At 46.1% G+C, this 24581-nt stretch overlaps 1 protein-coding gene across 1 annotated transcript in view; it reads right to left on the bottom strand.

Moving 5' to 3' along the window:
- LOC100079222 (SSX family member 2 interacting protein) overlaps positions 1 to 22120 on the bottom strand; it is a 130019-nt gene extending 107899 nt beyond the window's left edge. The window contains exon 1 of the mRNA XM_029062581.2: positions 22103 to 22120. The gene's annotated coding sequence lies outside the window, so the exon portion shown is untranslated. The remainder of the gene's footprint in view (positions 1 to 22102) is intronic.
- Positions 22121 to 24581: the final 2461 nt, after the last annotated feature.

Below are 24581 nucleotides of genomic sequence, written 5' to 3'. Positions count from 1 at the left end.
CTGGCCATAATTCATTCATTCATTCAATAGTATTTATTGAGCGCTTACTATGTGCAGAGCACTGGACTAAGCGCTTGGAATGAACAAGTCGGCAACAGATAGAGACAGTGCCTGCCCTCTGACGGGCTTACGGTCTAATCGGGGGAGACGGACAAACAAGAACGATGGCAATAGATAGAGTCGAGGGGAAGAACATCTCGTAAAACAATGGTAACTAAATAGAATCAAGGCGAAGTACATTTCACTAACAAAGTAAATAGGGTAATGAAAATATAAACAGTTGAGCTGAATGCCTAGGATAAGCAGCACCTGTAAAAGGGCAATAGACATAATAATTATGATGGTATTTGTTAAGCGCTTACTATGTGCCAAGCACTGTTCTAAGCACTGAAGAGACGCAATCTCAAGTCTCCTCTCACCTATTTCTTCTTTTTCCTTTTTCCTCCTCGCCTTCTTGCTACATTTAATTCGGCGTGACCCTAGTGGAAAGAGCACAGACCTGGGAGTCAGAGGACCTGGGTTCTAAACTCGACTTTGCCACTTACCTACCGTGTGACCTTGGGCAAGTCACTTAACTTCTCCGTACCTCAGTTCCCTCATCCGCAAACTGGGGATTCAATACGTGTCCTTGCTCCTATTTAGACTGTGCACCCCATGTGTGACCTGATTATAATAATAATAACAATAATAATAATAATGGCATTTCTTAAGCGCTTACTATGTGCAAAGCACTGTTCTAAGCTCTGGGGAGGATACAAGGTGATCGGGATGTCCCAGGTGGGGCTCACAGTCTTAATCCTCACAGATGGGGTAACTGAGGCACAGAGAAGTTAAGTGACTTGCCCAAAGTGACACAGCTGACAAGTGGCTGAGCCGGGATTTGAACCCATGACCTCTGACTCCCAAGCCCGGGCTCTTTCCACTGAGCCACGCTGCTTCTCTCACTTTTTAACCTCAGTCTAACCCAGCACTCAGTACAGTGGTTCTAACCCTGGCTCCGCCTCTTGTTCTTTCATTCAGTCGTATTTATTAAGTGCTTACTGTTTGCAGAACACTGTACTTTGTGCTTGGGAAAGTGCAATACAACAATAAACAGTGACGATCCCTGCCCACAACGAGCTCACGGTCTAGAGCGGGAGAGACAGACATCGATACAAATAAACAGACATCAATATAAATAAATAAAATGACAGATAAACACGTAAGTGTTGTGGGGCTGGGAGCGGGGGTAAGAGCGGGGGTAAAACACCCTGTGGGAAGGGAACGTGTCTCTCCCCATTCAAATCCATCCTTCACTCTGCTATCTGGATCATTTTTCCAAAAAAAAAAGATTCAGTCCACGTTTCCCCACTCCTCAAGTACCTCCAATGATTGCACATCCACCTTCATTCAGTCAGTCGTATTTATTGAGCGCTTACTGTGTGCTGAGCACCGTACTAAGCACTTATCAACAGGGAGCTCCTTTTCATTAGCTTTAAAGCATTCGATCACTTTGCTCCCTTTTATATTACCTTCCTGATTTCCTACTACAACCCAGCACACTCACTTCACTCCTCTAACACCAACCGGTTCTCCGTTCCTTGATCTTGTCTATCTCGCCACCGATTCCCTCACCCGCATCGACCCTGGAACTCCCTTCCCCATCATAGCCAACAAACCGGCACTGTCTCCACCTTCAAACCCGAGAAACAGCGTGGTTTAGTGGCTAGAGACCGGGCCTGGAAATCAGAAGGTCATGAGTTCTAATCCCTCAGCTCTGCCACATGTCTGCTGTGTGCTTGGGCAAGTCACTTAATCACTTCTCTGGGCCTCCGTTACCTCATCTGTAAAATGGGGATTAAGACTGTGAGCCCTATGTGACACAGGACTGTGTCCATCCTGACTGCCTTGTACCTAAACCCAGAGCTTAGAACAGAGCTTTGCATGTAGTAAGCACTTAACAAGTACCATAATAATACTTATTATTATTAAAATCACATCTCCAAGAGGTCTTCCCTGACTAAGCCCTCATTTCCTCTCCTCCCCATCCCGTCTGCATTTCTCTCGCATCTAGATTTGCGCTCTTTATTCACCCCATTCTCGGCCCCACGAGGCATCCACGCATCGGTCATTTATTTTCACGTCTGTCTCCTCTTTAGACTGTAAATTCCTTAGGGGCATGAGAAGCGTCTACCACCTCTGTTGTACTGTACTCTCCCAAGCGCTTAGTACAGTGCTCTGGACACGGTAAGCTCTTAATAAATAAGATCGATCGATCGGTTGGGTCGGCCTCCCTTCGACCAGATGGCTCGCAGAAAAAGTGCCTCGCCGGGGAATATTTCTCTTGGCATGTGGTGCTTGGAAGCTAAAGGGAATTCATTCAATAGTATTTATGGAGCGCTTACTATGTGCAGAGCACTGGACTAAGCGCTTGGAATGTACAATTGGCCACAGGCAGAGACGATCCCTGCCCGGTGACAGGCTCATTGACGGGGGAGACAGACGGACAAAAACAAGACAACGTAATCACGATAAATAGAATTAGGGGATGTACACCTCATTAAAATAAATAGGGTAATGAATAATATCTACAAATGAGTACAGTGCAGAGGGCAAGGGAAGGGGGAAGAGCAGAGGGTGGGGTGGGGAGGGGAAGGGAATGAAGATGGCTTAGCAAACAAGGGCTGTGAAGGCTGCGAAGAGGAGATTCAATTATTTCATCATGGCTTTTAAAAACTCTTCGGATGGAGGGTCTGGTTTTCTAGCTTGGACAGCTGGGGTTCTCGGGCGGTGGAACATGAGTGCCACCAAGTGCGCAGCCAAGGTAACCCAAAGCACTGGTTTCTCTCCTCTGTCACCTGAGATGTAATGTTGACTGCTTCTGGTGTTTTCAAAGGACTGTAATAACTATCTGTCTCTAACACCTTTCCTACTCCTTTTCCGTTCAACACGCTCATCCCCTTTTCTTCCCACCCTCCTCCGATCCCCCCATCCTTCCCCCCATCTTTCCCTCTATAAGTGATCACTGGACATGGGAGACTGAAAGGAATTCAGCAGTTGCCATAGTGACTCTTCCCTTGTTATTAATCACAAGAAAAACAGTAGTTTCAAACCGCCTTCCTGTTTTAAAATCATCTCCCAAGATTTGCTTTTCTTCGATGGGTGTATTTTTAACGTCAACGGAAACGACATTTTTCTCCGATTCATCTCCTTTTTTGTAGGTGACTTTTCTGTGCCTTTTGAAGGGATAAAGTCTTCTATCCCGGAAAGGCAGGAGCTTTTATTTTTGAGGGTCCTCGATTCACATCTAAGCAAATTAAAATGGTTTGATCTCTCTTGTACCTACTCCAGGGCCCGGTACAGAAATAGGTATTTAATAAATACCGTAATCATCATTCCGAAAGTCTACTGGAAACTGTTGAGCCGCAGTGGACACAATCGGCTTCAGGCCTAAAGGCTTCATTAAGCTTTTGAGTCTGCCCGCACCACTCGACTACTTGATCGACTTCACTTTGTGACCTGAGTTCATCGGGAAACTGCTCTCTGGTTCTTAAATGGAGAAAAATGACGATTGCCAACTACACTACCCTGATCTTCCTTGTTTGTTGCCCCATCAAAACCGGAAGCAGCATGGCTTAAAGGAAAGATCCCGGGCTTGGGAGTCGGAGGTCGTGGGTTCTAATCCCCGCTCCGCCACTTGTCAGCTGTGTGACTTTGGGGAAGTCACTTCACTTCTCTGGGCCTCAGTTAGCTCATCTGGAAAATGGGGATTAAGATTGTGAGCCCCACCTGGGACAACCTGATTACCCTGTATCTTCCCCAGAGTTTAGAACGGTGCTTGGCACATAGTAAGCACTTAACAAGTACCATCATCATCATTAGTATTATTATTATTATTAAAACTGGAGGATGGGGAAATGCACTCTATTCTGTCAAAAGAACTACAGATTCATGTTCTGCAGCCAATCAGTAGCGTTTATTAAGAACGTAATGTGCACAGAACACTGCAATATGAAGTTGGGAGAGAGGGACACATAATCCCCGCCCTCTACCAGCTTTTGATCTGCTGGGAGAGAACAGGCCCTAACTACAGACGGACTTAGAAAGGAGGAAGTTGTGCAGTGTAAAGACACGTACATCCAAGTTCTCTGTGGCGTTGGTGAGTACCCTCAGTGCTTAGCCGAGCCGAAGGGCTGGGGTGAGAAGCAGCGTGGCCTAGTGGATAGAGCACTAGCCTGGATCCGAAGGACCTGGGTTCTAATCCCGGCTCCATCACTTGTCTTTCATTAATTTCATCGTATTTATCGAGCGGACCACTGTACTGAACTCCCGGGAAAGTCCGATACAACAGTGAAAAGACACATTCTCTGCTCGCACTCTGCTGTGTGACCCTGGGAAAGTCACTTCACTTCCCTGTGCCTCGGTTACCTCATCTACAAAATAGGGTTTAAAACTATGAGCCCCAGGTGGGACAGGGACTGTGTCCAACCTGATTACTTTGTGGGCAGAGCACCGTACTAAGCACTTGGGAAAGTACAATCCCAAAAGAGAGACAATACCTGCCCCAAACGAGCTCACAGTCTACAGGGGCCCAGACGGACATCATCAGTACAAGTAAACAGACATCAATATAAATAAATAAAATTACAAATATACACATAAGTGCTGTGGAGGGCGGGGGGGGAGCAAAGGGAGCGAGTCAGGGTGATGCGGAAGGAAGTGGGAGTTGAGGAAAAGTGGGGTTTAGGAAGGCCTCTTGGAGGAGATGCGCTTTCGGTAAGGCTTTGAAGTGGGGGAGAGTCATTGTCTGGTGGATTTGAAGAGGGAGGGCGTTCCAGGCCAGAAGTAGGACGTGGGCCAGGGGTCGACGGCGAGACAGGTGAGATGGAGGCACAGTGAGGAGGTTAGCTGCACCAGAGGAGAGGAGTATCTGCGCTGGGCTGCAAAAGGAGAGAAGGGAGGTGAGGTAGAAGGGGGCGAGGTGATGGAGAACTTTGAAGCCAACGGTGAGGAGTTTTTGTTTGATACAGAGGTGGAGGGGCAACCACTGGAGATTTTTGAGGATGGGGGTGATAAGCCCTGAACGGTTCTGTAGAAAGATATTCTGGGCAGCAGACTGAAGTATAGACTGAAGTGGTGAGAGGCAGGAGGCTGGGAGGTTACAAAGGAGGCTGATGCAGTAATCTAGGTGGGATAGGATGAGTGACTATACTAACGTGGTACAAGTGTGGATGGAGAGGAAAAGGCAGATTTTAGCGATGTTGGTGGATTTTAGCGATGTTGCCCATCCACCCCAGCGCTTAGTATAGTGCCTGGAACATAGTAAGCCCTTAACAGATACCTCAGTTACTATTATTATTATTGACTTTCCCAATCAGTTAATCAATCAGAAATATTTGTTGAACCCTTACTATGTGCAGAGCACTTTACTAAACACTATTCAGCTGCCCTGCGCTTATTACTCCGAATAGCTGTTCTTGACTGTCATCGAGGAAACCAACTACTCCCCCCGATCTGCTCCACTCTCCAATTTCACAGAAGCCTCATCCTGGAGGTTGTCAATTTGATGGACCTCTGGGGAAGGAAAAAGCAAAAAATGAAATTCAGATGACAATACCGCGGGGAAAAAAACCCAGTCAGCCTGCCTGGCCGGATAAACAAAACTTATTACCCACTATTTATAAATTGAGAGACAGTAACGACCACTGCTAAGAGACTCAAGACAGATGAGGCAGAGGAAGGGGCGGAAATATACACAAGAGATGAAAATGACGGAAGCAGGGTCAGATAGAAGCGCTGAGTAAATAACGAAATGAAAAGTCATTGACTTGGCAACTTTCTTACCTGGCGTTATTAGGTTTTAATCGTCTCGTCTGTCTGATTTACATTCAGATTGCTATTGATTTGGGAAATCACACAGAAGCTCTCTTAGCCTCCTCCCAACCATCCTGAAAACGGATCTGACCTTTCGGGTGCTTTTTTTAAGTGGTTTGCTTATTGAATTTTTCCAGAATAAAAACCCCTTAGCCTTTTATTTCCCAAGTCACACTCTCATGGTCTATTTCATTTACCCATTTAATGTAATTTGGTTCTCATGATAAGATTCTCTTATGTGATTATTAAGACATTACAGAGTTACCTCAGCCAAGCGTTTCCATAATCATTATCTAGCTCACAAGGGTGATGAGAGGCTTAATTAGTTAATGTTCACTGTAACCTGAAACATCCTAAACCACAAACCGAAACCGCCTCATCCTAATCTGACAACCTCAACCCACTCTAGCAGGTAGATTGTTTCTTTCCCAAACATTTTGCCCTTACCTTGCCCCATGCCTACTTGCCTCCCAGAAGGCACAAAGATTTTGTGTCTAAGAACAGTAAGTACTGACATTCTGACAAGGACTAAGCCCTCCTTTCCTCTTCTTCTACTCCCTCTGGTCGCCCTGACTCGCTCCCTTTATTCTTCCCCTCTCCCAGCCCCACAGCACTTTTGTACTTATCTATTTATTTATTCGTATTCATGTCTGTCTCCCCCTCCAGATTGTAAGCTCATTATGAGCAGGGAACGAGTCCGTTTTTTGTTACATTGTAATAATAATGGTGGTATTTGTTAAGCACTTACTATGTGCAAAGCACTGTACAAAGTGCTGGGGGGATACAAGGTGATCAGGTTGTCCCACATGGGCCTCACAGTCTTAATCCCCATTTTACAGATGAGCTAACTGAGGCACAGAGAAGTTGTGACTTGCCCAAAGTCACACAGCTGGCAAGTGGCGGAGCTGGGATTCGAACCCATGACCTCTGACTCCCAAGCCCGGGCTCTTTCCACTGAGCCACGCATTGTACTTTCCCAAGTGCTCAGTACAGTGCTTTGCACACAGTAAGGGCTCCAAAATACGACCGAATGAATGAATATCTGAGCTCTAGAGTTCTGGGTTTTGCCTTTTTAATAAAATTCTCATTTCCCTGAAATCTGACTTTATCCAGAGTTCAGCCTAGAACACTTCAAGCTTTGGGCCTGTGAAATCATGCATGTTGAGGTGGCTGATACATGAGGTTTGAGGGCTGGGAAGAAGGGAATAAAGGGCACGGAAAGGCGAGGCTGGGCTCTTCAAGGAGGCAGCAAAGGGAGTAAACGGAAAGTGTAAAGGACAGGATGATCCAATCCAGTCAGCAAAGAAGCAAGAGGGGCCTACCTTTAAGGCTAAATAACCGACAACTGGACAAGGTCGAGGTGATCGGATCATCTTTGAGAAGCAGTGTGGCCTAATGGGTAGAGCACAGGCCTGGGAGTCCGAAGGTCTAACTCCGGCTCCTCCACTTGTCTGCTGCGTGACCTGGGGCAGGTCGCTTCACTTTTCTGGGCCTTAGGTACCTCATCTGTAAATTGGGGATTAAAACTGTAAACCCAATGTGGAACATGGACTAGGTCCAACCTGATTATCTTGATTATCCAGCGCTGAGTATGGTCCCTGACACGGAGTGAGCACTTTTCAAATACCAATTTTTTAAAAAGAAGGTTGAAACCACAAACAGAAAAAAGCAAACAGGGGTGTTTCTTTGCACTATAGAAAACAACAACAATCATGAAGAGACAAGACGAGAAAGAGAACCCCTTCCTCTCTTTGGAAGGTCAGATAAAGAGTGTTTACAAGCACAGAGGTCATGTCAACTGAATTGATGGACATGACCAATTGAACAAAACTGCAAAATCCCAGCCAGGAAACAACCCGAAATAGTGAGACATCTCCAAAATCACCAAGATCGCCCAAGAAGTGACGTCAGAGATGGAGAGGCTGGCTTTGAGATACAGCTGGGAGAGATATGAGATATTGGAGCTTGTTGTGGGCAGGGAATATGCCTGTTTATTCTTATATCGTACTTGCCCAAGAGCTTAGTTCAGTGCTCAGCACGCAGTAAGTGCTCAATAAATACAATTGAATGAATGAATGAATGAATGAATGAATGAATGAATGAAAGAAAGAATGAATGAGAAGCAGCATGGCCTAGTGGCAAGAACACGGACTTGAGAGACAGAGGACATGGGCTCTAATCTGCCTCAAGTCTGCTATGTGAGCTTGGGCAAGTCACTTAACTTCTTTGTGCCTCAGTTACCTCATCCATACCATGGATTCCTGAAAAGTGATCAGGTCAAAGCATGAGAGTACCATTTTTCTCACAGAAACAATTTATACATGGAAAGTAGCCAAGTGGATAGAGCACGGGCCTGGGAGTCAAAAGGACCTGGGAGTCAAAAGCCCCGTCACTTGCCTGCTGGGGGAACCTGGGGAGTCACTTCACTTCTCTGTGCTTCAGTTATCTCATCTGTAAAATGGGGATTGAGACTGTGAAACCCATGGAACATGGACTGTGTCCAACCTGATTAGCTTGTATCTATCCCAGTGCTGAAAACCGTGCTTGGCACATAGTAAATGCTCAACAATTATGATATATCATTATTATTATTATCGTTAGGACTTGTGCCTGAATTATTTCTCATCAGTGGTCAAGGTTTGGGCTGAATCATCCGCACTCTCCCGCCCTGTGTCCCAGAAGCCGAAGATATGCCTCGCGTACCTCGTCTCTATCTCCGTCTGCCCTCTCAGCAGCAGACCCTGCCGTGCCCTCATCGGTTGGTAGATCGCGGTGGAGTGAGAAACTCACACCCGCTATGCCACTCGCTGAGGCTACCGACATTGCTGAAATGGGGAACCGAAAGCAGGGAAGACAGATGAAACGCTTTAAGGAGGCGGTCAACCTCCACCTCACCCAGTGCTAGACAGTCCTCTGGGCTGTAAGCTCATCCATTTACTCGTGTGTTCATTCAGTTGTATTTATTGAGCCCTTACTGTGTGCAGAGCACTGTATTAAGTGTTGGGAAAGTACAATGCAGCAATAAAGAGAGACAATCCCTGCCCACAGTAAGCTCACAGTCTAGACAGAAATCCGTACAAGTAAACAGACATCGATATAAACAAATAAAATAGATATTTATATAAGTGCTGTGGGGCGGGGAGAGGGAGAAGAGTAAAGGGAGAGAGTCAGGGTGAGGCAGAAGGGAGGGGGAGATGAGGAAAAGTGGGGTTTAGTCTGGGAAGGCTTCTTGGAGGAGATATGTCTTCAGTAAGGCTTCGAAGGGGCAGGGAAAGTGTCTGTTTGTTGTTAGATTTTACTCTCCCAAGCGCATAGTACAGTGCTCTGCACACAGTAAGTGCTCAATAAATACGATTGAATGAATGACTCTTGCATCCCAACTGAAAACTGGGTGTCACTTGCTGTGGACAGACCGGCTGGGTCATTTTGCATTGTTCCTTCTCAACATAATACTCTGTTCCAAAAACATTTAGTTGGAGATCAAGTAAGCCTTTCTCCCTGATGAAACAAACCAAATCGAGAGTGAAACCATGCTAAGGTCATTTCTAAATCACTGTGGAGTGAAAAAACAACATTCATTTAAACCAGAGCACAACCCAAACAAATAATCTCGGTTTAGTAAAGTATCAGAAATTTAAAATGCAACGATTAGGAAAAAGTGACTGCAGAGCAAAATCACCTAATATTTTTATTTAAGAACAGCAAAGGAACCAGTCACCGGGACTAGTTCTGGGTCCTAGGTACTAGGTATCTTGTTCAAATTGGACACTGCTTTGAATAATAATAATGATTAGGTTTAATAAGATTTAATTGTACTGTCGTCTTAGGCCATCGAGTCGTTTCCGACCCATAGCGACATTATGGACACATCTCTCCCGGAACGCCCCGTTCTCCATCTGCGATCGTTCTGGTAGTAAATCCATAGGGTTTTCTTGGTAAAAATACGGGAAGTGGTTTACCCCTGCCGCCTTCCGTGCGGTGTACTTGAGTCTCCACCCTCGACTCTCTCCCATGCTGCTGCTGCCCAGCATGGATGAGTTTTGACTTGTAGCCACTGCCCAAGCTAGAAATGGAATGGGTAGGCCTCTGCTTGACTCTCCCTCCCGTAGTCATTGTCGAGACTGGTAGAGAACTGGAAACTCTCCAGGTGCGACCCTGAGAGGGGAATTGTACTGTAGTCCCTCTTTAATGACCAAAGATGTGTTCTAAGGGAGTTTGTCATCAGCAAAATCAGCATTTGAAAACACTGTGGTTTCAGTGGGAATTCAGTAGAACGGGTCCCTATCCTCTCCACAAAATTCCCTGCTGCCCCTAAGTATTCATAAAGCTAATCCAAGGTTTTAAATGCCACAGTGCTGCCTTTGAGGGTCTTTTATACTAAAATAAAGCACTGTACCGGAAAACAAACACAGTCTCCTGGAAAACACACAAACACACACACACACAAACACCCTCCCCTCCAATTCCTTTTAACTAATAGGTGAGTTAACCCTACATAGAGGCCATATTTGAAACCAGTCAAAAACAGTTGAAAGGCGGCACTCTAATGCAACTCAAGTGCACAAACACGGCACCACAACTGGTGAGATCAGTCATGTGGAAATCCTCCTCAGTACTGGCAAATTTGTGTGGCCTTAAGATGAATCATTCAGGAGCTAAACCGGCCACACGGAGACTTTTTTTTTTGTAAGGGATTCGGCATGTAAGAATACATTTAAGAATCCCAAGGAAATTGGTACTAGAGCCAAGACTGAGTAGACCAGGCAGTCTGCAGAAACCCTGAATTTTGGGGAGCTCTGCATAGAAAGTAGTTGACGTCTCTCACCCATGGCGTTAGAGCAATATCAGTCAGGTGGCTGCAAGAATTTAGAAAGCGGAAGGGAAGGCAACTTTGGGATTGGGAATCGTTTGTCTTCTTACAGGTGTTTTGGAGACATGTAGTTCCCTGATGATGTTTCTGGGATTATGTGTCCCAGAAATGCATGGGATGGTGGTAGTTCTCTTGCCCGGCCTTGTCCATGACAGTAGGAGGTGTGGAAAAGAAAGAATAGCCATTTTGATGGCAATGATGGTGATAATGATGATGATATTTGTGAAGGGCTTACTATGTGTCAAGCACTGTACTGGGGTAGATACAAAATAATCGGGGTGGACATAGTCTCTTTTTCCACATGGAGCTCAAAGTCTAAGGGGGAGGGAGTAAGATTTAATCCCCATTTTTACAGATGAGAAAACTGAGGCCCAGAGAAGTTTCACGTCTTCCCGACTTCGGGACCGCTCTACTTGGAGGTCCTGATGACGCCTCAAATTGAGAACATCCAGAACAGAACTCCTTACCTTCCTACTCTAATCTGGGCCTCTTCATAACTTTTCTGTCACTGTAGGCATCCCCCCCACTTTCCCTGCCTCACGAGCCCATAACCTTGACGTTATCCTCGATTCATCTCTCTCATTCAACCTATATATTCAGTCCATCAGTAAATCTCGTCAGTTCCACCTTCATAACCTCCCTAAAATCCACCTTTTCCTCTCCATTCAAACTCCTACCGTGTGAATGCAAACATTTATACTAACTCACCTTGATTACCGTATCAGCCTCCTTGCCGATCTCCCTTCCTCCTGTTTCTCCCCACTCCACTCCGCTGCCCGGATCATTTTTCCACAAAAATGTTCAGACCGCATATCCCCACTCCTCAAGAACCTCCAGTAGTTGCCCAACCACCTCCACACCAAACAGAAACTCTTTACCATAGACTTTTAAGCCCTCCATCACCTTGCCCCTTCTTACCTCATCTAACTACCCTCCTACTACAACCCTGTCCGAACACTTCGCTCCTCTAATGCTAATCTACTCACTGTATCTTGATCTCATCTGTCTCGCCGCCAACCTCTCGCCCACATCCTACCTTTGGCCTGGAACACCCTCCTCCCCACCTTCAAAGGCTTATTGAAGGTACACCTCCTCCAAGAGGCCTTCCCCGTCTAGACCCCCATTTCCTCTTACCCCATTCCCTTCTGCATTGCCCTTAAACCCCTCCCTCACCCCCACCGCACTGATGTACATATCCTTAATGTATTCAGTCACTTAACTTCTCCGTGCCTCAGCTACCTCATCTGTAAAATGGGGGTGAAGACTGTGAGCCCCCCGGGAGACAACCTGATTACCTTGTATCTATCTCAGCGCTTAGAACAGTGCTTAACAAATACCAACATTATTATTATTATTATTATTAATCTAATCGTCCCTCTAGGATTGTGGGCAGGGAATGTGTCTACTAACTCTGTTATATCGTATTCTTCCAAGAGTTTAGAACAATGCTCTGCCCACTGTAAACTCTCAATAAATATGACTGATTAGGTGCCTTTTCCAAAATCACAGAGCAGAGTCAGGATTAGAACCCACATCCTCCAACTCTGAGGCCCATGCTCTTTCTTCTAGCCACGCTGCTTCCCTAGACCATGCTGCTTCCTTAACCATTTTCACATTATTTAAAAATATCTCATGGAATAAGCCATGTATGTGAATGTTCATAATGAGTATGAAATTTATCTATTTAACTATCTACATCCCATTATCTAGCCACATATGATTCTTTCAATGGCAAGCATCAGACCGTGGCACACCGAAGACGCTTCGACATGCTACGGGAGCAAAATAAAACAGCCATTCTACTACAGCTGTCACCGACATCCTCCAAGCCCCAGCCTTTGTGGAAACTGCTTAGAAACCATCAGTAACTGGGAGCTGACCTAAGGTCACAGAGAATTGATTTCCTCTATCTGGGTTGGCGGGTAAAATGGGATTATATTCGGTTTGGATTTTACTGAGAATAGTTCCTGACTCAAATAGCTCTCCCTTCCCCGGAACAAAGAGAATTCATATGGCCGGAGTATTCTCCTGCTATACAGACAATCTGACAGACGATTAGTCTCCCCCACTTTAAAGCTTTATTGGAGGCGTATCTCCTCCAAGAGGCTTTCCCGGACTAAACCCCCTTTTCTATTATTCCAGTCCCTTCTGTATCGCCCTGACTTGCTCCTTTTATTAATCCCCCCTCCCAGTCCAGCAGCACGTATCTAATTGTCTTGTCTTATTCTGTCGAGTCGTCTCCGACCCATAGAGACAACATGGACTCATCTCTTCCAGAACGCCCCACCTCCATCTGCAGTGGTTCTGGTAGGGTATTCACAGGTTTTTCTTGGTAAAAATACAGAAGTGGTTTGCCACTGCCTCCTTCCGCGCAGTCAACTCGAGTCTCCACCCTCGAATCTGTCGCATGTCGCTGCTGCCCAGCACGGGTGAATTTTGACTTGTGGCAGATTGCCTTCCGCTCACTAGCCACTGCCAAGCTAGGAATGGAATGGACAGGCCTCTGCTTGACTCTCTCTCCCGTAGTCGAGGCAGGTAGGGTTCTGGAAACCCTCCAGGTACCACCCTGAGAGGGATACATATCTAATAGTAATATTAATAATAATTATGGTATGTGTTAAACGCTTACTATGTGGCAGGCACTGTACTGAACACTGGGGTGGATACAAGCAAATCGGGTTAGATGCAATCCCTGACCCCATGGGGCTCACAGTCTTAATCCCCATTTTACAGATGAGGTAACTGAGGCACAGAGAAGTGAAGTGACTTGCCCAAGGCCACCCAGCGGACAAGTGGCGGAGCCGGGATTAGAACCCCTGACCTTCTGACTGCCAGGCTCGATCCACTATGCCCTGCTGCTTCCATATCTTTAATTTATGTATTTATTCATCTATTTAACATTAATGTCCATCTCCCCCTCTAGACTGTAAGCTCACTGGGGGACAGGGGATGTGTCTGTTTATTGTTATAGTGCACTCTCCCAAGTGCTTAGTACAGTTTTATGACCCCAGTAAGTGTTCAATAAATACCATTGAAAAAGTGTGCTTTCTGGTACACCTGGCCAAAGAGCACAGAGAATTAGTTACTGCTAAATCTGAGCAGGAGTTCACCTAGAGGTGTTGCCTCTGGTGTGGCCAAATCTTGCACAGGTGTGTTAGGGAAGCTTTTATACAAATCTATAAATTCAAGTCTTCCATTCTCTCCCCTTCCCCCACGCTTTCCCCCTCTTCACCCTCTCCCTCTGACCTTGTTTCCTTGAGACAGAAGCCGAGGAGAAGCGCATAATCACAACAATCTGGAGCTTGAAAGAGGCGAGTGGTGTTTTCTCTCTCCTACTCACTTGCCCCCACGGCCGCCATCATTTGAATTCTAAACAGGTTAAAACTTTCGCTTGATCAGCAGATGGCCGTACGCAGGACATTCACTGAACTTAGCTCAACGCTCAGCAACAGAAAAGACACGTTGAATGCCCGTATGTTGAAGCGGCCACAGTTGACAGCTGAGTCGGGTCTTTGTTCTTTTGTTGGGTCCGTTTTGAAAAGGGAACATAAATAATACACCCCTATATCCTCTGTGGCAATTTGGTCAGAACATGCGGACAGCCATTGTGGCACCTCAGACTGACCTAATTGTTCACTGAATGATGCTGGGTACAGTTTAGCCTTTACCATCAGATGGATTAATTCTGCTTAATTACCTACACTAAACATTGCTCCTGTTACTTTTTGCACATTTAAATCTCTCACAAGAGAGGTTTTCCTGCGCTTTTCTACTGAATAATCATATTTTCTTTGAAAAGTCAGCGCCTGTTTCCCCAACACTAAAGAGGGTTTTTCACAAGCTCAATTAGCACAGCTTTTTTATAATTTTTTTCCTCTGCAAAATGGGAGAGGGTGAAAGGAGGAACTGGGCCTGGAGTGAGAATGGGAATCTGATTTTTTTCTGAGCTCCCTGGGGAAAATAACCTGGCAAATGGATGGGTGGATGGTCTGATCAGTTTTGCGGATTTTATCAATTTTTTTATTTTTAAGGAAATGAGAAAAACACATCACATAATTTTTTAAATTATGATATTTGTTCTAAACACATACTGTGGGTCATGTGGGACTCTCTTGTACTGAATAGTAATTGTGGAATTTGTAAATCATTTAATAGTATTTATTGAGCGCTTACTAAGTGCAGAGCACTGTACTAAGCGCTTGGAATGTACAAATCGGCAACAGATCGGCAACAGATCACTTACTGTGGGTCGAGCACTGGGGTAGAAAGAGGTTGATCTGATCAGACACAGTCCCACATGGGGCTCACCATCCAAAGGAGTAGATAGAACATGGGCCTGAGAGTCAGAAGGACTCAGGTTCTAATACTGGCTCCCCAACATGTCTGCTGTGTGACCTTGAGCAAGTCACTTCACTTCTCTGGGTCTCCGTTACCTCATCTGTAAAATGGGAATTAAGACTATGAAGCCCTATATGGGACCGGGACTGTGTCCAACCTGATTACCTAGTATCTACTCCTGCACTTAGAACAGTAGTTAGCAAATAGTAAGCACTTAACAAATATGATAATTATTATTATTATTATGAAGAGCATGGGCTTTCATTCATTCATTCAATCGTATTACTTGAGCACTTACTGTGTGCAGAGCACTGTACTAAGCACTTGGAATGCATAATTCGGCAACAGATAGAGACATTCCCTGCCCAACGACAGGCTCACAGTCTAAAAGGGGGAGAAAGACAGCAAAACAAAACAAGTAGTCAGGCAGCAAGTAGTCAGGCAAATAGTAAGCACTTAACAGATATGATAAACAGAAACAAAAAAAAGGGAGAGGGAAAAACAGGTGTTTTTCAACCTCCATTTTGCAGATAAGGTAACTGAGGCACAGAGAAGTAAAGCGATGTGGACAACTTCACAAGGCAGGCAAATGGCACAGAGCGGCGATTGAAATCCAGGATGCCTAACTCCCAGGCCTCTGCTTTTTCCACTAGGCCACGCTGTCTCTCCATATATTCGTCCCCATACCATTCCTATAGCCTGCCATGTATTGGTAAAGTAAATTATGGGCAGCATCTATGAAAGAGAACTTTAATTTAGGAGGCTTGAACAACTAGGACACCTTTTCTCTTCGGACAGGGAGCAAAAAATCTTCAGTAGCAGAAATAACAGCTGATGTTTACTAGATGATAGAAAATTTTACTGATTGGGCCCCCATGTGACTTGAATTGTTTGCGGTCTGTGAACAGAGGCAGCACCTAACTTGTCATTATGGTTCCTCCTTTGGAAGGAGGGCTGTTGGGAAGGTACTTTAGCTCTGTCAGTCAGTCAGTCTATCATTTTTATTGAGCAACTGGGCGAGAATCAATCCAACGCATCAGAAATGGTATTAATTGAACCCTTACTGTGTGCAGAGCAGCTCTGGACTAAACATCTGAGAGGGTACATTACAATAGAATTGATAGACCTGATCCCTGATCCCTGTAAACTCCACAAGGAGTTTACAGTCTAGAAGAGAAGACAAACATAGAAATAAATTATGAATAGGGGAAATGGCAGGGTTGAGTGCTGTGGAGCTGAAGATGGGGTGAGTTAAAAGTGAAGCAGTGTTGCCTAGTGGATAGAGCACGGGCCTGGGAATCAGAAAGTCCTGGGTTCTGATCCCACCTCCTCCACTTGTCTGCTACGTGACCTTGGGCAAGTTATTTAACTTCTCTGGGCTTCAGTCACCTCATCTGTAAAATGGGGATTAAGACGATGAGACCCATGTGGGACGGGGTCTGTGTCCAACCTGATTATCTTGTACCTAACCCAGTGCTTAATACGCTGCCTGGCACGTAGTAAACATTTAACAAATACCATTTTAATCAAGTTGTAAGAGGTACAGATCCAAGTGCACAGATAACATAGAAAGGAAAGTGAGTAGGTGAAATGATGGCTTAGCCAAGGAAGGCCTCTTGGAGGAGGTGTGATTTTAGTAAGGCTTTGAAAGTGGGGAGAGTGGTGGTCTGTTGGATATGAAAGGGGAGGGAGTTCCAGGCCGGAGGGAAGACGTGGGAAGAGGTTGCCAGCAACACGGTGGGGAGAAAGCATTATGATATGTACATGTAAGAAAGCAGCGTGGCACAGTGGATAGAGCCCGGGCCTGGGAGTCAGTAGGTCATAGATTCTAATTCTGGCTCCTCCACTTGTCTGCTGTGCGACCTGAAGCAAGTCACTTCACTTCTCTGTTCCTCAGTTGCCTCATCTATAAAATGGGGTTTGAGACTGTGAGCTCCAGGTGGGACAGGGACTGCCTCCAACCTGATAAACTTAAATCTACCCCAGCGCTTTATATCGTGCCCGGCACATAGTAAGTGCCTAACAAATACCACAGTCATCATTATTATATGTATGTAGCAGGGATGTCAGCATACAACTTTTCATGACTTTGAGGTCATTTTCTAAATTTTTAAAATGCCATTTGTTAAGCATTCGCTATGTGCCAGGCACCATACTAAGCCCTGGCGTAGTAAGCACTTAAGAAATACTGTGAGAAAAAGAATAGACTCCCCTCCCCAAGTTTGATGTTGCCTTTTCTTGTTTGTTATTTCTGGTTTTCACTACACGGCAGAGGAGAGAATTCAGCTGCATTCACAGGGATCCATTTCACCTCCTTGCTCAGTGCATGTTCTCGCGGCACAGATTCACTAAATTACATTGATACATTTCCCCCCTTAAAGACTCCTGGGAAGTGAGTGAAGCCTTTTAATCGTCACTGATTTTTAATTACAATAAGAGGCTGGGGGTCTATGCTGTGCTGCATGTTTCTTCGTTGCTCTTTTTGCTAACTAGAAACTTATTGCCACAATTTCAGCATAGTGGTAGAACCTTTCCTTCCTTATGAATCCCCCCATCCATCCGTCTCTTTGTCACACTGCAGAGCAGCGTGGCTTAGTAGAAAGAGCACGGGCCTGGGAGTCAGAGGATGTGGGTTCTGATCCCGGCTCTGCCACATGTCTGCTGTGTGACCTTAGGCAAGTCACTTCGCTTCTCTGGGACTCAGTTCCCTCAACTGTAAAATGGGGATTGGGACTGCGAGCCCCATGTCGGACAAGGACTGTGCCCGACCTGATTAACTTGTGCCTACCCCAGTGCTTAGAACAGTGTTTGGCACATAGTAGGTGCTTAATAAATACCATCATTATTATTATTATCATTTACAAATATCACAATTATTATTATTCAAGTCTTCCCATCATCTCCTGTTTTTCACCTAATCCTGCTGGCTGACCACAAGTAGACCACTTTGATGTCTGTCTCTTGCTGAAATATCCCTTGGATACTCCATAACTCTAGAAAAGGGTGTGAAGAACAGGGTCTTTGTCCAACCTGCTTATATTGAATCTACCCCAGAGCTTAGTACAGTGCCGGGCACATAATAAGCACTTAAATACCACAGAATTATAATTATCATCAGCATCATTCTTATTAGTATAAGTAATATTGTTATTATTATAAGCCCAAAGGAATGATGACGATGATATTGATGGTATTGGTTAAGCGCTTACTATGTGTCAAGCACTGTTCTAAGCGCTGGGGTAGATACGAGCTAGTCAGGTTGGACACAGTCTCTGTCCCACTTGGGGCTCACAGTCTTAGTCCCCATTTTCCAGATGAGGTAACTGAGGCATAGAGAAATTAAGGGAAATGCGGACGGTGTCTATCAACTCTCTTCCTTTGTACTCTCTCAACTGCTCAGTACAGTGTACAGTATGCATTCAATCAATACAATTGACTGATGGATTGAACATCAGCCACCTGTAGGCTCCTCTCCCCCATGGGAAGGTCCAGACTCTGCCCCGTCCCCTTTCCAAGAGTCCTAGCAGCGGACTGGAAAATCCGGGGTGCCAACTGCATCTGGATCGGCTGCATCCGTCATACTTGGGGCAAGCATGAGTCCCCGTCTGTGACCGGTCACGTCCCGGTCAGGCGGAGACGTTGATAGGGAGCTATAGGAAGCCTTGACACTTCCCCTGCCTCCCGGCTCTGCTGACCCCGGAGGGGCTGCCTGACCAATAAGACCCAACAATTAGACCCGGAATGAGAAATCTGCCATGGATCTTGTCCCACGATCCCTTTTCCCCTCTAATATGCCCAGTGAAAGGAAAGAGGATCGGGGAAGTAGCAAGATCTATTTGCGGAGAAGTCTCCAAGAACTCTTGGTAGCAGGTTGGAACTCCGTCACACTGACGTAGCGAGTCGCCTCTACGCAGAGTCGGGGTCGTCCGCTGTCAGATCTTGTGTGGCGCCAAGAGAGCCGCTGAAGCTAGGAGGAGTGAGTATTCTAGGAACTAAATCCCTGTGGTGATGTTGAAAGGTACCCTTTTTCAGGGGTAGTTTGAAGGTAACCCTGGATGATTTTGAAAGGTAGTTCATTTTGGAGGTGGTTTGAAGGTAACCCCGGGTGATTTGGAAAGATAGCTCGGGTTTTGGGTTGTTTGAGAGGTACGCTATTATGGGGTTTCTTGAAAGGATGCCCATTTTGGGGTGACTTTGAAAGGTGTCTCCTTCCCGGTTTTACCAGCCTCTAGAAGAGGGGCACCACGGTGACCAATGTACTTATTGCTAATTAGTCCAGGAGTAGCTTTACCTCTGTAGATTACATCTCTCAATTCCTTGTACTATCATCTTCATAAACCTGCCTCCGTCCCCCTTAACCCTCGAATCTTTGAATCCATTTCCAACCCTCCAATCCGGGAGCTCGCGAGTTACTCGGCGGCTGGTTCTGCCCGGTGACACCGCCCAACAGACCTTCCTGAGAATTCAGGACAAGGCCACCGCGTACCTCCAGGACATCTGGCAACCCTACCAGGAGCTAAAAATAATCCTGTTGCTGCTTCTCCAGCTTGGCAGGACGTCAGCTTATTTTCAGCCTCCAGGGATTGGGAGAGAGAGAGAGAGAGAGAGAGAGAGAGAGGCTCAAAAGCTATGAACAGAACTGGGCCTGCTGGCGGTGGAGTGAACCAATAGCCCAGTTGCCCCTCCAGATAACAGTAATAATAATAATAATAAAGGTATCGCTCTGCACACAATAGGCACTCAATAAATACGATTGAATGAATGAATAACGGTATTAGTGAAGCGCTTACTCTGTGCAAGGCACTGTACTAAGCGCTGGGGTGAATACAAGGAAATTGGGTTGGACTCAGGTCCTGTCCCGTATGGAGCTCAAGGTTTTAATCCCCATTTTACAGATGAGATGACTGAGGCTAGGAGAAGTGAAGTGACTTTCCCAAGGTCACACAGCGTACAAATGGCGGGGCCGGGATTAGAACCCACGACCTTCTGACTCCCAGGCCCGTGCTCTATCCACTAGGCCATGCTGCGTCTCTAACTCGCTGGAGTGGAACTCTGCTTTTCGACCTTAAATTGGGGTGATGTTCCACAGGGGCTAGGAGGCATTTCGGATCTTCCCAGAACTCTAGGCCTTGTGGGGAAGCCAAAGTCCGGGGAAATGAGATGGCTTGACCACAGCTCCGTCAATCGATGGTATTTATTGATGCTTACCATGTGCAGAGAGTACGTTTGGGAGACTACAGTATGACAGAGTCGGTAGACGCATCTCCTGCCCGCAACAAGCTTACAGCGCTCTCTCTGCGCCACTCCCCTCCCACCACCCCGGACTAGAAACAGTCCCCTCACTGGGCCGGGGCTCTACTTGATATGATGCTAAATGATGTGGGCAGAAATTTGGCCATTTTCCTCCAGCTCATTTGTCTAGGAAAACTCGGGGAGTGAGAATCTGCCCCAACTGTTGGGTTTTGACCACTCTGTCCCCTGACAACAAGCCTCTGGTTCAAGGGGCTTTGCATCACCACACCCACATGGACTTTAGACGACTACAGTCTTCCTGCCGATCCTCCCTCCTCCCTCCCCCATCTTTCCACTTTGGTTACCGGGAAAGCCAAGTCTAACGTATTCATATTGCTGACCTCCTGTCTCTCCCTGATCCAATCCATACTAAACTCTACTTCCCAGATCAATTTTCTACAAAATCATTCAGTCCATGTTTCCCCACTCCTCAAGAACGTCCAGTGGTTGCCCATCCACCTTCTCATCTAGCAGAAACTCCTCACCGTCGGCTTTAAAGCAATCACCTTGCCCCCTTCTACTTTCCCTCGCTCGTTTCATACCACGATCCAGCCCACACACTTCGTTCCTCTGATGCCAACCTACAACCTGTACCTCGATCTCATCTACCTCGCCACCGACCTCTGTCAGATCCCGCGTGGCCAACTCATTACCTGAGATTATATAATGGGCAGGACTGTCTCTATCTGTTGCCGAATTGTACATTCCAAGCGCTTAGTACAGTGCTCTGCACATAGTAAGCGTTCAATAAATACTATTGAATGAATGAATCAATTAATTATAGGGTTCGTGCGTTGGAACCGCCGAGAGAACGATCACCACAACTTCATCAGAAACTAGATGTTTCACTATACAGCGTGCAGTCAACAGAAAATCAAAGATTCCGCTATAGGAAAGAACACAACTGTCCCCCACCCCAACCCGGGCATAGACTTTTGCTACAGTCCGGTGTTCAGGTCCTTAACGAGCTGGTTCAGCAGGGGCATCCCCGGCCCAAGAGATCCCGTCTCCGCCACTTGTCTGCTGTGTGACCTAGGGCAAGTCACTTTACTTCTCTGGGCCTCAGTTACCTCATCTGTAAAATGGGGATAATAATAATAATAATAATTATTATGGTATTTGTTAAGCGCTTACTATGTGCCAAGGACTGTTCTAAACACTGGGGTAGATACAAGGTTGTCCCACGCGGGGCTTACAGTCTTAAACCCCATTTTACAAATGAGGTAATTGAGTCACAGAGAATTTAACTGACTTGCCCAAGGTCACACAGCAGGCAAGTGGAGAAGCCAGGGTTAGAACCCATGAGAAGCAGTGTGGCTTTGTGGCAAGAGCACAGGCTTGGAAGTCAGAGGGCATGGGTTCTAATCCCACCTCTGCCACCTGTCTGCTGCCTGACCTTGGGCAAGCCACTTCACTTCTTTGTGCCTCAGTTACCTCATCTATAAAATGGGGATTAAGACTGCGAGCCCCACGTGGGACAACCTTATAACCTTGTATCTACCCCAGTGTTTAGAACAGTGCTTGGCACATAGTAAATGCTTAACAAATACTGTAATTATTATTATTATTATTATGACCTCTGACTCCCAAGCCCGTGCTCTTTCCACTAAGCCGTGCTGTGAGCCCCACGTGAGACAACCTGATTACCTTGTATCTACCCCAGCGCTTAGAACAGTGCTTGGCACATTGTAAGCACTTAACAAATACCATCATTATGATTATTATTCCTGGGGCCCAGCCTTTCCTTACCTTCCTTTTGGAAAACAGTGAGCAGGAACACGGGTCTTGTTTCCCTCTCCTCCTACTGTTCTTGTTGCCCCTAACATGGAACTTCTTCCCGATATGCCCTAATCTATCGCGACCGTATGGTTTGCTCACTTTTTGGCAATTTGGGATGACATTGCACTTTTCTTTTTTCCCCAGCTTTCTTTTGTCCTCCGGTCACTCAGCCGGGGGGTCCCGTCACCTTGGCAGGATGCGATAAGCGGAAGGCCGGGGGCCGGTCGTGTTTGCTGAGTTAGTTTAGCAAGTAGATTATGGGTCGGGTTAATGTTAAAAAGAGTTAGTCTCAAGAAGTGGGTCCAGGGGTCGAGTTAATGTTAACGTCGGGGTCTTTAGCTTAGCAACGCTCCACCCCGGCCACAGGAAGAGCGTGGCCCTGGCTGACTTTCAGTGTCCGGGCTGTGAGTAATCGGGGAGGACTGCAAGCCTGGCAATCCCTTACATAGGGGCAAACGACGGAGTATTAAGCCACCGATAGCCAGAAAAAAACAAGGAATAAATCCAATATGTATTATCTTTTCGTCTTCGCTGGATACCTATCCGCCCCTCTGGCTGCGATCACAGGAAGCGATATGCCGAATGTCATTAAGTTTAACACATCTACACAATTGTTTTGTTTTTTGTTTTATTTTGTTATTTTGACCACCTCCTGGGTACAGAGCACTGTACTGAGCCCTTTTTTAATGGCATCTGTTAAATGCTTACTGTGTGCCAGGCACTGTATTAAGCAATAGGGTAAGGACAAGCTAATCAGATTAGACACGGTCCTTGTTCCACGTAGTCCCTGCCCCGTGGGGCTCACAGTTTCAATTCCCATTTTTCAGATGAGGTAGCTGAAGTGAAGTGAAGGGACTTGCTCAAGGTCACACAGCGGACAAGTGTCAGAGCTGGGATTAATAATAATAATAATAATAATGTTGGTATTTGTTAAGCGCTTACTATGTGCCGAGCACTGTTCTAAGCGCTGGGATAGATACAGGGTAATCAGGTTGTCCCATGTGAGGCTCACAATCTTAATCCCCATTTTCCAGATGAGGTAACTGAGACACAGAGAAGTGAAGTGACTTGCCCACAATCACACAGCTGACAAGTGGCAGAGCCTGGATTCGAACCCATGACCTCTGATTCCCAAGCCCAGGCTCTTTCCACTGAGCCACACTGCTTCTCCGGATTAGAATCCAGATCCCCTGACACCCAGGCCCGGGCTCTTTCTACTAGGTCATGCTGCTTCTCATGGCACTGGGACCGCCAGTAGATATTGGGAGTTTACAATCTAACATGAGAAAGAAACACATAATGTACAGATTCATTCAATAGTATCTATTGAGCGCTAACTACGTGCAGAGCACTGGACTAAGCGCTTGGAAAGTACAATTCGGCAACAGATAGACAATCCCTGCCCATTGACGGGCTTACAGTCTGATCGGGGGAGACAGATAAGAGGAAATGCTAAGATAATAGAGGATGTTAATTAAAATGCACAAAAGTGCAATGGCAGGTTGTGAGAGTAAAATCGCTCAGGTGATGCCAAAGTATTGAGGTGATAACTGGAATGACATAGATTGGGAATTTAAAATATCAGTCAAGGAAATCTTTCTGGAGGAAGTAGAACAGTATTAACCACTGTATTAAGCAATGATAGAGAATAATCAGTTTGGACACAGTCCCTGTCCCACCTGGGGGCCACAGTTCAAATTGGAGAGAGGGAGATTTAATCCATTTTACAGATGAGGTAACTGAGGCACAGAGAAGTGAAGTGTTTTGGCCACGGTCGGACGACAGGCAAGTGTCAGATCTGGGATCAGAACCCAGGTCCTTTGACTCCTGGCCCACACTCGTTCAATTAAGTCATGCTGCTCTTTAGGGGGAGGGAGTCCCAGGCAGGAAGGACCTGGGTTCTAATTCCGTCTCGGCCACTTGTCTGCTGTTTGACCTGCACAAGTGAGAAGCAGCATGGCTCAGTGGAAAGAGAACGGGCTGTGGAGTCAGAGGTCATGGGTTCGAATCTCGGCTCGGCCACTTGTCAGCTGTGTGACTTTGGGCAAGTCACTTAACTTCTCGGTGCCTCAGTTACCTCATCTGTAAAATGGGGATTAAGACTGTGAGCCCCACGTGGGACAACCTGATTCCCCTCTGTCTACCCCAGCGCTTAGAACAGTGCTCGGCACATCGTAAGCACTTAACAAATACCAACATTATTATTATTATTAAGTCACTTCACTTCTGTGTGCCTCAGTTATCTTATCTGTAAATTGGGGATTAAGACTCTGAGCCCCTTGTGGGACATGGACTGTGTCCTACCTGGCTAGCTTGTATCTACCCCAGTGCTTAGAATGGTGCCTGGCAGCGTGGCTTAGTGGCAAGAACACAGGCTTAGGATTCAGAGGTCATGGGTTCTAATCCCACGTCTGCCACTTGTCAGCTGTGTGACCTTGGGCAAGTCACT

This window comes from Ornithorhynchus anatinus, chromosome 4 (genome assembly GCF_004115215.2).
Source record: "Ornithorhynchus anatinus isolate Pmale09 chromosome 4, mOrnAna1.pri.v4, whole genome shotgun sequence".
In the NCBI taxonomy this organism is placed as follows: Eukaryota; Metazoa; Chordata; class Mammalia; order Monotremata; family Ornithorhynchidae; genus Ornithorhynchus; species Ornithorhynchus anatinus.
The sequence above is the reverse complement of the archived record's forward strand: the minus strand, read 5'-3'. Positions and strand labels throughout refer to the sequence as shown.